An 8359-nucleotide genomic window follows, 5' to 3' on the forward strand; every position below is an offset into this window, starting at 1 on the left:
AAAAAAGTTGTTTTTTTTTCAATGCAAGCTATTGTGACACCAGTGAGTGAGTGGGGGCACTGGGCAAGAGGGCACAGTATATGCTGTGAGCCTGACACACACGCTGGCAGGCAGGCAACTGCAATTAGATTACGAAAGAGAGAAATACTCCAATAAGTGTGGAAAAAATCCAGACTTGTAGAGTATGTACTGGAAAATATAGAAGATAAATAGATAGTAGAGATAAGAAAAATAATGTAATAATATAAATGGAGGATAGTAATGAGTCTATGTGGTGCAATCAAGCCTGAATTGGCTCACCTCTTAAAAATCCTAGTCTAATAATGCTAGATACTACAGTGCATAGGTGGCTACTGACTACAGACTTTATTAATCAATATATGGTCAAGTCTGGTAGCTTTTAAATAGCATATATATGTAGGGTTATAGCATTACTAGAACAAGTAACTAGGAGACAGGTCACTATACAGAGCCTGTATGGTACTAAGTTTCTAAATACTGAGCTTGTTAATCCCTGGGTCTGGTTCTGTACGACCCGGGGGTACTTCACTCTGTACAGGGTGTGTAGGAAAGTATAGCTACCTTGGTAATGTACAGTTAATGCACTTAGTAGGGATCAGTGTGTCCCCTTCACTTGCAGTGCTACTGTTGTACCTTTATAATGAGATTTGGATGCAGGTAGCTGAAATGTTAGATACCATTCTGAACAGAGAAAGAATTAGTACAACTAAGTATAAAGTGACCTGATAAGAGGTGAATGAGGGTTAAGAATTATGGTGAGTCTATGTGCAGAACCATACTTAGAATGTTGGTTGCCTGCACATAGTGATAGATAGCCCAAGTGAGAAAGATAGGGGGGAGAGAGAACGAGCCCGACGCGCGTTTCGGTGCTTCCTGTGATGCACCTTCGTCAGGGTACTAATTCTTTCTCTGTTCAGAATGGTATCTAACATTTCAGCTACCTGCATCCAAATCTCATTATAAAGGTACAACAGTAGCACTGCAAGTGAAGGGGACACACTGATCCCTACTAAGTGCATTAACTGTACATTACCAAGGTAGCTATACTTTCCTACACACCCTGTACAGAGTGAAGTACCCCCGGGTCGTACAGAACCAGACCCAGACTCGGTAGCCACCTATGCACTGTAGTATCTAGCATTATTAGACTAGGATTTTTAAGAGGTGAGCCAATTCAGGCTTGATTGCACCACATAGACTCATTACTATCCTCCATTTATATTATTACATTATTTTACTTATCTCTACTATCTATTTATCTTCTATATTTTCCAGTTCATACTCTACAAGTCTGGATTTTTTCCACACTTATTGGAGTATTTCTCTTTTTCAATTTCGAATAGGGGTTATTCCCCTGGACACCCCTGGAGTGTCCAGGAAGGTGTATCTCCACCAGTGTGACGGATCCTATTCTCTGGATCCATCTATACGGGTGGACTTTCTTCCCCAATTTCTGCAATGACACTCCTAGTACAAACAGTAAATCTCCTCCTCTCTGCCTAGAGATAATTGGGCCAGATAAAGTAATAACTTAATTATCTCTGGGCCGAGGGAACACAATTTTCACAATATCTGGAAAACACCCCAAAACTTACAGGACCCCCACAAATGTCACATCCCTTGATTGCCCCGATCTGGGTGACCAACATATCCAAAAATCACCCAGAACAGTTCAGGGGTTTTCGATTTTCCCAGTCCCAGTTGACCGAACCCACACGAGGCTCCTGCCCAGAACCGTTCCATGATTTCAGACTGTGCGGTCGGACTATTTCGTAAAATCCAAATAAACTAACTAATGCACGAATGGATCCCTCTGGCTCATAGCAGTGATTGTTCCCCTCATTCGTGGGAAGAAAACTACCGATCAGCGCCCTCCTAGCTGTTCGGGAAAAGGAACCAGGCGTTCATCAGTTTGACCGGTGTTTCAGGAAGTTGTGTGTCCAGTTTTAGTTCCAGACACTCGATGACCAAGTCCTGTTGTCTCCTTTCATCCAAACAAGATGCCCGCCGTTTTCTCTGCCACGTGGCGTTCGGCTATATGAATGGCGGCCACACATAGAAAGCACTTAATTGAACAATTCCTTTATCAACAATGAGCCAGAGGGGTGGTCGGTCGTTCGGTAGTTTGAAAACTACCGAACAAAGAAACGAAATGATAAAATGATAAAAAATATCCTAAATATTATGCGAATAAAGATAGAGAAAGCTGGTTTTCTCACACTAACCCAATTATCTCCAAGTACAGAAAAACTTACAATTTTATGAAACCCCAAAAAGTACCTTAAAAACACATAAAACCCCATAAAAGTTACATCCCCTGATAGAAGAAAACAAGGATAATAGGCGCTCACTATAGTACAATAGATGTTTTGGTGAGGGCTGCGGTACACAATATAAGGATTCCCAAAACCTTGTGAAATAAGATGAAAAAAAGTGTATGGCGTATACTGCGCCTAAAATTTATACGTACATAGATCTTCAGGGGGTTCAATACTTTAGATCTCAGAATAATAGAAAAGACAATAATGGTACAGTCAATATGATAAGGTGCAGATTATACAAATATCAGCTATATGAGAACCACTCACATTTGAATGAGCTATCTAAGAGCTCTGCTGTATTTTGCGTGGACGGCATAATCCCCATCTAAGGATGTATGTGGGTATAGGCGGTGCCGGTTCTCCAAATGTAATGCAGGTATGCGTTGTATATATGGAGGCAAGAAAAAGCAAGAAAACTCCACACTCTGCATTAATATGTTTATTATAAAATTGTGCAGCCTTATTATACAAAAAATGTGTAAATATATCTGATACCATGCCATTGTTTTACTATAAATGTTTTTGAATTGCTTGCATATACCGACGTGGTATTGCAAGGCTGTCTGTTACCTCGTGCACAACAACAACAACAAAATAATTTAAAAAAATATATATTTCCCACATGTAGGATTTTCTTAGCACAGAAAAGATTTGTAGGAGCTGTAATTGAATTGTCAGCTTTCTGCTGTAGCACAGGTCACAGAAAAAAAAAGTGTCATTTGAGTTCAAAGCTGTGCAAACAGTGCAGATTTTTGCTTATTGACCTACAGTAGTCAGATAAAAAATATCTGTAATTTACTCTGGCAGTATCAGTTTGAAGACTATTCAGTTATCTTTTTAATCATTATGAAAGTGCCATATGCTATATTTATAATTTTCAGAGCATACAACATTTAGTGAACTATGTCTGAAATGTTACTTTCAGAGTATCCCAAAATGCCCCAGTGATTATTTTGGTTGGCACCTGTTGGACATCTTCTCAAATCTAAAACAATTAAGTCATTGATGGGTTGTGTAGTAGCTCTGTGGTTTGTGCTCAAACTGTAAAATCTCTACAACCCATTTAAACCTTTGAATTGTAGGTTAATTTGTGGCAGAGGAGGGCTGGCTACGTCTAGTCTGCTGGAAGGTACAATTTTTTTTTTCCTTACAAAACTCATGGAACTCTGTGCAGTTCAATCTGCCTACATTGATCAAACAACAGTTGAAAACTTCTGGAGTTGCAAGTTGTGACATCATATATCCCTGCAACTATTTCTCACAGAAACTGTATTCTACTGGAATACGCTGCAGTGGGCCAGTCCACGATTGAAGTGCACAGAAGGTTTCCAAGCCCAAGAACAAATATACATAGTACTGGGATAGAAAAAGGCACACCAATGTAACTGCCTCACTCTTGCTGAGTCCCTAATGCTATAGCATCCCCTCCCTTATAAAATAAAATAAAGAAAAGAAAGGTTTTCCAAACCTTTTATCAGTATCGATATTCCCTTGGCGCTGCTCATCTCTCTACCTCTTATGATATCATCGTGGAGGCATGGCCTCATAGAGAAGCATTAGGGACATAAAGAGCATGTGCAGCAAGCACCATGTGCACATCCAATGCTTCTCATAGGAAAGCATTGAGTCCAATGCTTTCCTATGAGCTGTTGTGTCATGTGACTGAGTAAAACATGTGCCAAGGTAAAAATTGGCATGTGTACAAAACAGCAATGGAGAGTTAGACATACAAGACCTCTTCATTGAGATGAAGTGTTGTGGGTGACTTTAGTGGTCTTTTAATCAGCAAAAGAGTGGGGTTGTGAAGCTACTGCATGTAATCTCTGTATGCTAGTGGAACGAAGGGTGATTTCCCCTCTGTCTACCGTGCCACCCCACCCGTCCATTACAGGTGCCCCTTTGGAGGTGACCACATAAAAACATTTATTTGAGGAGAGTCTGTGGAAGCAGTAATTGCAATTAACATGTTTGTCACCCATGTTAAGATTAGTGTAGAACCCACCGATATTGGGGTACTCTGATTTAGTGGTGGGCTTAACATAATAAAGCCATATATTGTAATGGAATCCCTGCATTTGCTTGCTTATATAGGTTTTTAAATAACCTTGTAAAACTGTATTTATTTGTGTGAATGCTGTTCCTTAATCTGTAACTTGCCAGCCCTCCCCTGATTTCTACCTCAGTAAGCCTAGCCTTTTATCACTTAAGGCCAATACATTATAATAATGATGTCTCTAACAAATCACATGCTTGAAAACTGTAACGAACCCTGATGTGGTAGCTATCGGTTCGTTTGTTTCCTACCCGAACTGCTATGAGCATGAGTGATTATAGCTCGCAGTTCGGGTGTCCGTTCGTCTCTTTCTCCCGATCAGATACAGCTTTCCCAGCAGATTCTCAAAATGTAGTGAATTGGTACCCAAACATCAGCCAAAACTTGTTGAAGGGTGTAACAAGACTGAAGCTTTATTGGTGCCACACTGGCTTTTATACAATTTTCCATGCAAGGTGCTCTCCCCCGTGGACCTTGTGGGGAACAGGGACATAAAGAGTACAGCCAATATCAATGCAGTGACAAACTGTGACACTCCCAATACAAACAAGCAATTCCCTCCTCTCTACCTGGAGATAATTGAGTCAGATTATCTCCAGGCAGAAAAAACATTATTTTCACAAAACTTGAAAAGTACCCCAAAACATACAAGATCCCCTGATAGCCCTGATCTGGGTGACCAACATATCAAAAAATCACCCAGATCAGTTCAGGGGTTTTAGAATTTTATGAAAGTCCAAATTGGACCGACTGCACACAAGGCTCCTGCCCAGAAACAGTTCCATGAGTTTAGGCTGTGTGGTCGGTCTATTTCGACAAATCACAAAACCAAACTAATGCATGAATGAAACCCCCTGGCTCATAGTAGCGATTGTTCCCCTGGTTCATGTGAACCAAACTACCGAACAGCGTTCTCCTAGCTGTACGGGAAAAGGAAGCAGGCGTTCTTATAGTTTGACCGGTGTCCGGGAAGTCGAGTGACCAAGTCCCGCTGCCTCCTTTCGTGCAAACAAGGGAGAGCGCTTAATTGATGGTTTCCTTTGGTGATAATGTGCCAGCGGGGTGGTCAGTGGTTCGGTGGTTTTGAAACTACCGAACAAATTAACGAAACTGGGAAAACATGCGAAATATTGTTAGAAAAAGTATTGGAAATGTTGGGTTTTCTTACAAAAAACATTCTTATTAATAAATTAAATATTGCTACAGAAGTCTCAGTGTCATGTGTTCCTAGATATTTGGCTACACTGAAATAACTGATTTTGCACTGATATCTTGTAGTCACCTCTAAAATATGAATAAGTCGTGGTTAATATATTGAGAAAATGTTGAACATTTGACAGTTCCTGGTTTACAATTGCACTTTAGAAGCTAGTAAATTGGAACTGGTCATTGAGAGGGAGAGGGGGCTGAAGTGCTTTATGTGTGAAGTGTGTCTTCTTATTTCATTTTAGAAAAGGTTGCTTCCTGGTAGTTTAGCTCAGTGGAGCTAAACTCAAGAGGCAGGTAATGGCCCAGAGCACCTGCCTGCCAATAATTCTCAATGAGCTGCATTGAAAAGACTGTGATTGGGCAGTCACAGAATGTTTAGCCTGTAGAAGGGAGGACTTGCAAAGGCATATCTGCGTTTTTTGCAAGTTGTTTTTAGATATACCCAAAATTAAAAATGCAAAATTAAAAGTATGCATGTTTTAATTGGGGGTATATCTATTAAATAGGGATATTTATTTATTTGTATTTGGAAAGTAGAGAGAGCCTCTTTAGCAAGTTTAGACAAGTCTACTACCATAATCGTGATTTTAATACAATAACTCCAATTATTGGCAGACAATGAAGGCGACATACAAATTTAAAATTTTTATACCTGAACATTTTTTACACAAGTTTTAGTACAATTTTCGACATCCTTTTTTTTTTCTTTTTACTTTCTTGCATTGATCTGAAACTGTGTAGTTGCCTTTAGTCGTAATAATCAATCAAGACATGCCAGGAGCATCATTATAACAATAGATTTTTTGACCTTAGTGCTGAATGAGTTAACTTTGTTTTGTCATGATCGGTATAGTGAAAACTGGTAGTCACAAAGCTTTTTGTGACTTTTGTTATAGCCTCGGCTTGTCTGAAGAGATTAGTGACCTTTGTCTTGCATTGTGTCGAGTGTGTTTTGACTATAACCATGGCAATAGATGCTTCTGAAGTATTCATTCTTATTTTGTTCCCCTTAAGACATTGTAAAAATATAAAAAAAATTAATAGTTAAAGTAAGGTGCCTCAAGATTGCTAGTAATTATAGCAGTAAAGTATTAAACAACGTACTAATAGAACGTAATGTAAACTGAGTTGTAGCAAGTAACCTTTGAGATTACTTGAAAGTTTACACCTGAGCAAGTTGTATCTCGTAAGCCCTTGGGGTTGGCTGAGGTTTTTTTGAGATTCTGTGTCTTCCTGACAGAGGCTTTTTTGGCACTTTTGCTATGTGTTTGAGATATGCTGCTTTCTCTTTAAGTGCATTCATATTTAATATACAGATACGACTTTCTTCTGATGTCCAATATAAAGATTTGCATATCTCATAAGTCTTGCATATCTAGGATAAAAATAAGGAATATTAGTGTAAAATTAAATATGTGCAAAAGCCTGTATCAGTCAACAAGTATAAACGTATATGAGCCATCTAGTATATATTTTTGGTAGAAACTAGACCCTCTCACCCCCACCCCGCATGACATTTACCAATTTTCCTTTAACCAACCCCTGTCAAAAGTTTTTATTATATTTAATGTTTTGCATTTTTTTTACACTCATTTCATTTTTGTGGTGAATTTTACAATCAGTGAACTGTATCCCACTTCTAAAATGACCAAAGATTTGTATTCCACCCCTGCCTCCTGCAGACTTGCCAGTTCCACGGCCTGGACTTGCTAGTATGAGTCATTGATGTACTGTGCCCATGCCCCTTTTGAAACTAAAATAACAGCCCCTATCACATTCATCATGCATACTGTTTACAAACGAAGGGACATTTTGGACATTTTTTAATCCTCTCACTTTGCAGATCTTGGTAAATTTTATTTATAATATTTTCACACATAAATATTTAAATCTAATAGTGGATTTTGCTGGATTTAAAAGAACATGACGGGCACCATAATAACATAATCAAAATAAAGTTGTTATGGTGCCAGGAGCCCCCTGGTACTTCCTTTAAATCATTTTGTGAATGGTTTTCTCTTATTCCGATCCAGGAAGCATGGTTGCTGACGGTCAGGGGAACCATGGATTGGCTTAGAGTGGTCAGGTGACACTCTAAGGCGATCAGTACCTTTTTTCATGTATGTAAAGCTTGTCTTAATGATTGTCTTAGAGCGTTACAGATGACCCCTCCTTTCTCCCCCCCGCAGGTCATACTTCCTGGTTCAGAATTAATAAAGGGCAGTGGGCATGCAAATCCTGTCAAGGCCCCTAATAAAAGATATTTATTCCACCATTCCAAAGTCTAGAATTAACTATTACATAGCACTTTGAAAAATATCCAAATGTTGTGTTAATAATTTGTATTTCTTTTGTTCTGATGACTTACATACCTCACCATTACTTCATGAGCAGTATGAAACACGTCAATGGTGTGTCCTAACTGTTTGTTGTACTTTGGACAAAAATAAAATTTTTCCATTGTTATGGACCTATGGGCCACCAATGGCCACTTTAGGTGAAACTCCATTTAATTTTGGTGAAAGTGCAAGCTTTCAGCCTATCACAGTGCCCGTTGCTGGTATGACTTGGTATGGCTAGATAAAAATATGTAATCCTTGACTACCTCCGGTAAAGTTCGGGGCTGTGGCAAGGGACCATTATTCAGTGATTAACTGTTCAAAAATGGTTTAACACTGAATAGAGGGGCAGCACCAGAAGACTTCAGACTCTATAACAAATTCAGTGAGGTGATGTGTCAAGAGTGTCCCTTTAA

Source organism: Pelobates fuscus, chromosome 2, assembly GCF_036172605.1.
Source record: "Pelobates fuscus isolate aPelFus1 chromosome 2, aPelFus1.pri, whole genome shotgun sequence".
NCBI classification, from domain to species: Eukaryota; Metazoa; Chordata; class Amphibia; order Anura; family Pelobatidae; genus Pelobates; species Pelobates fuscus.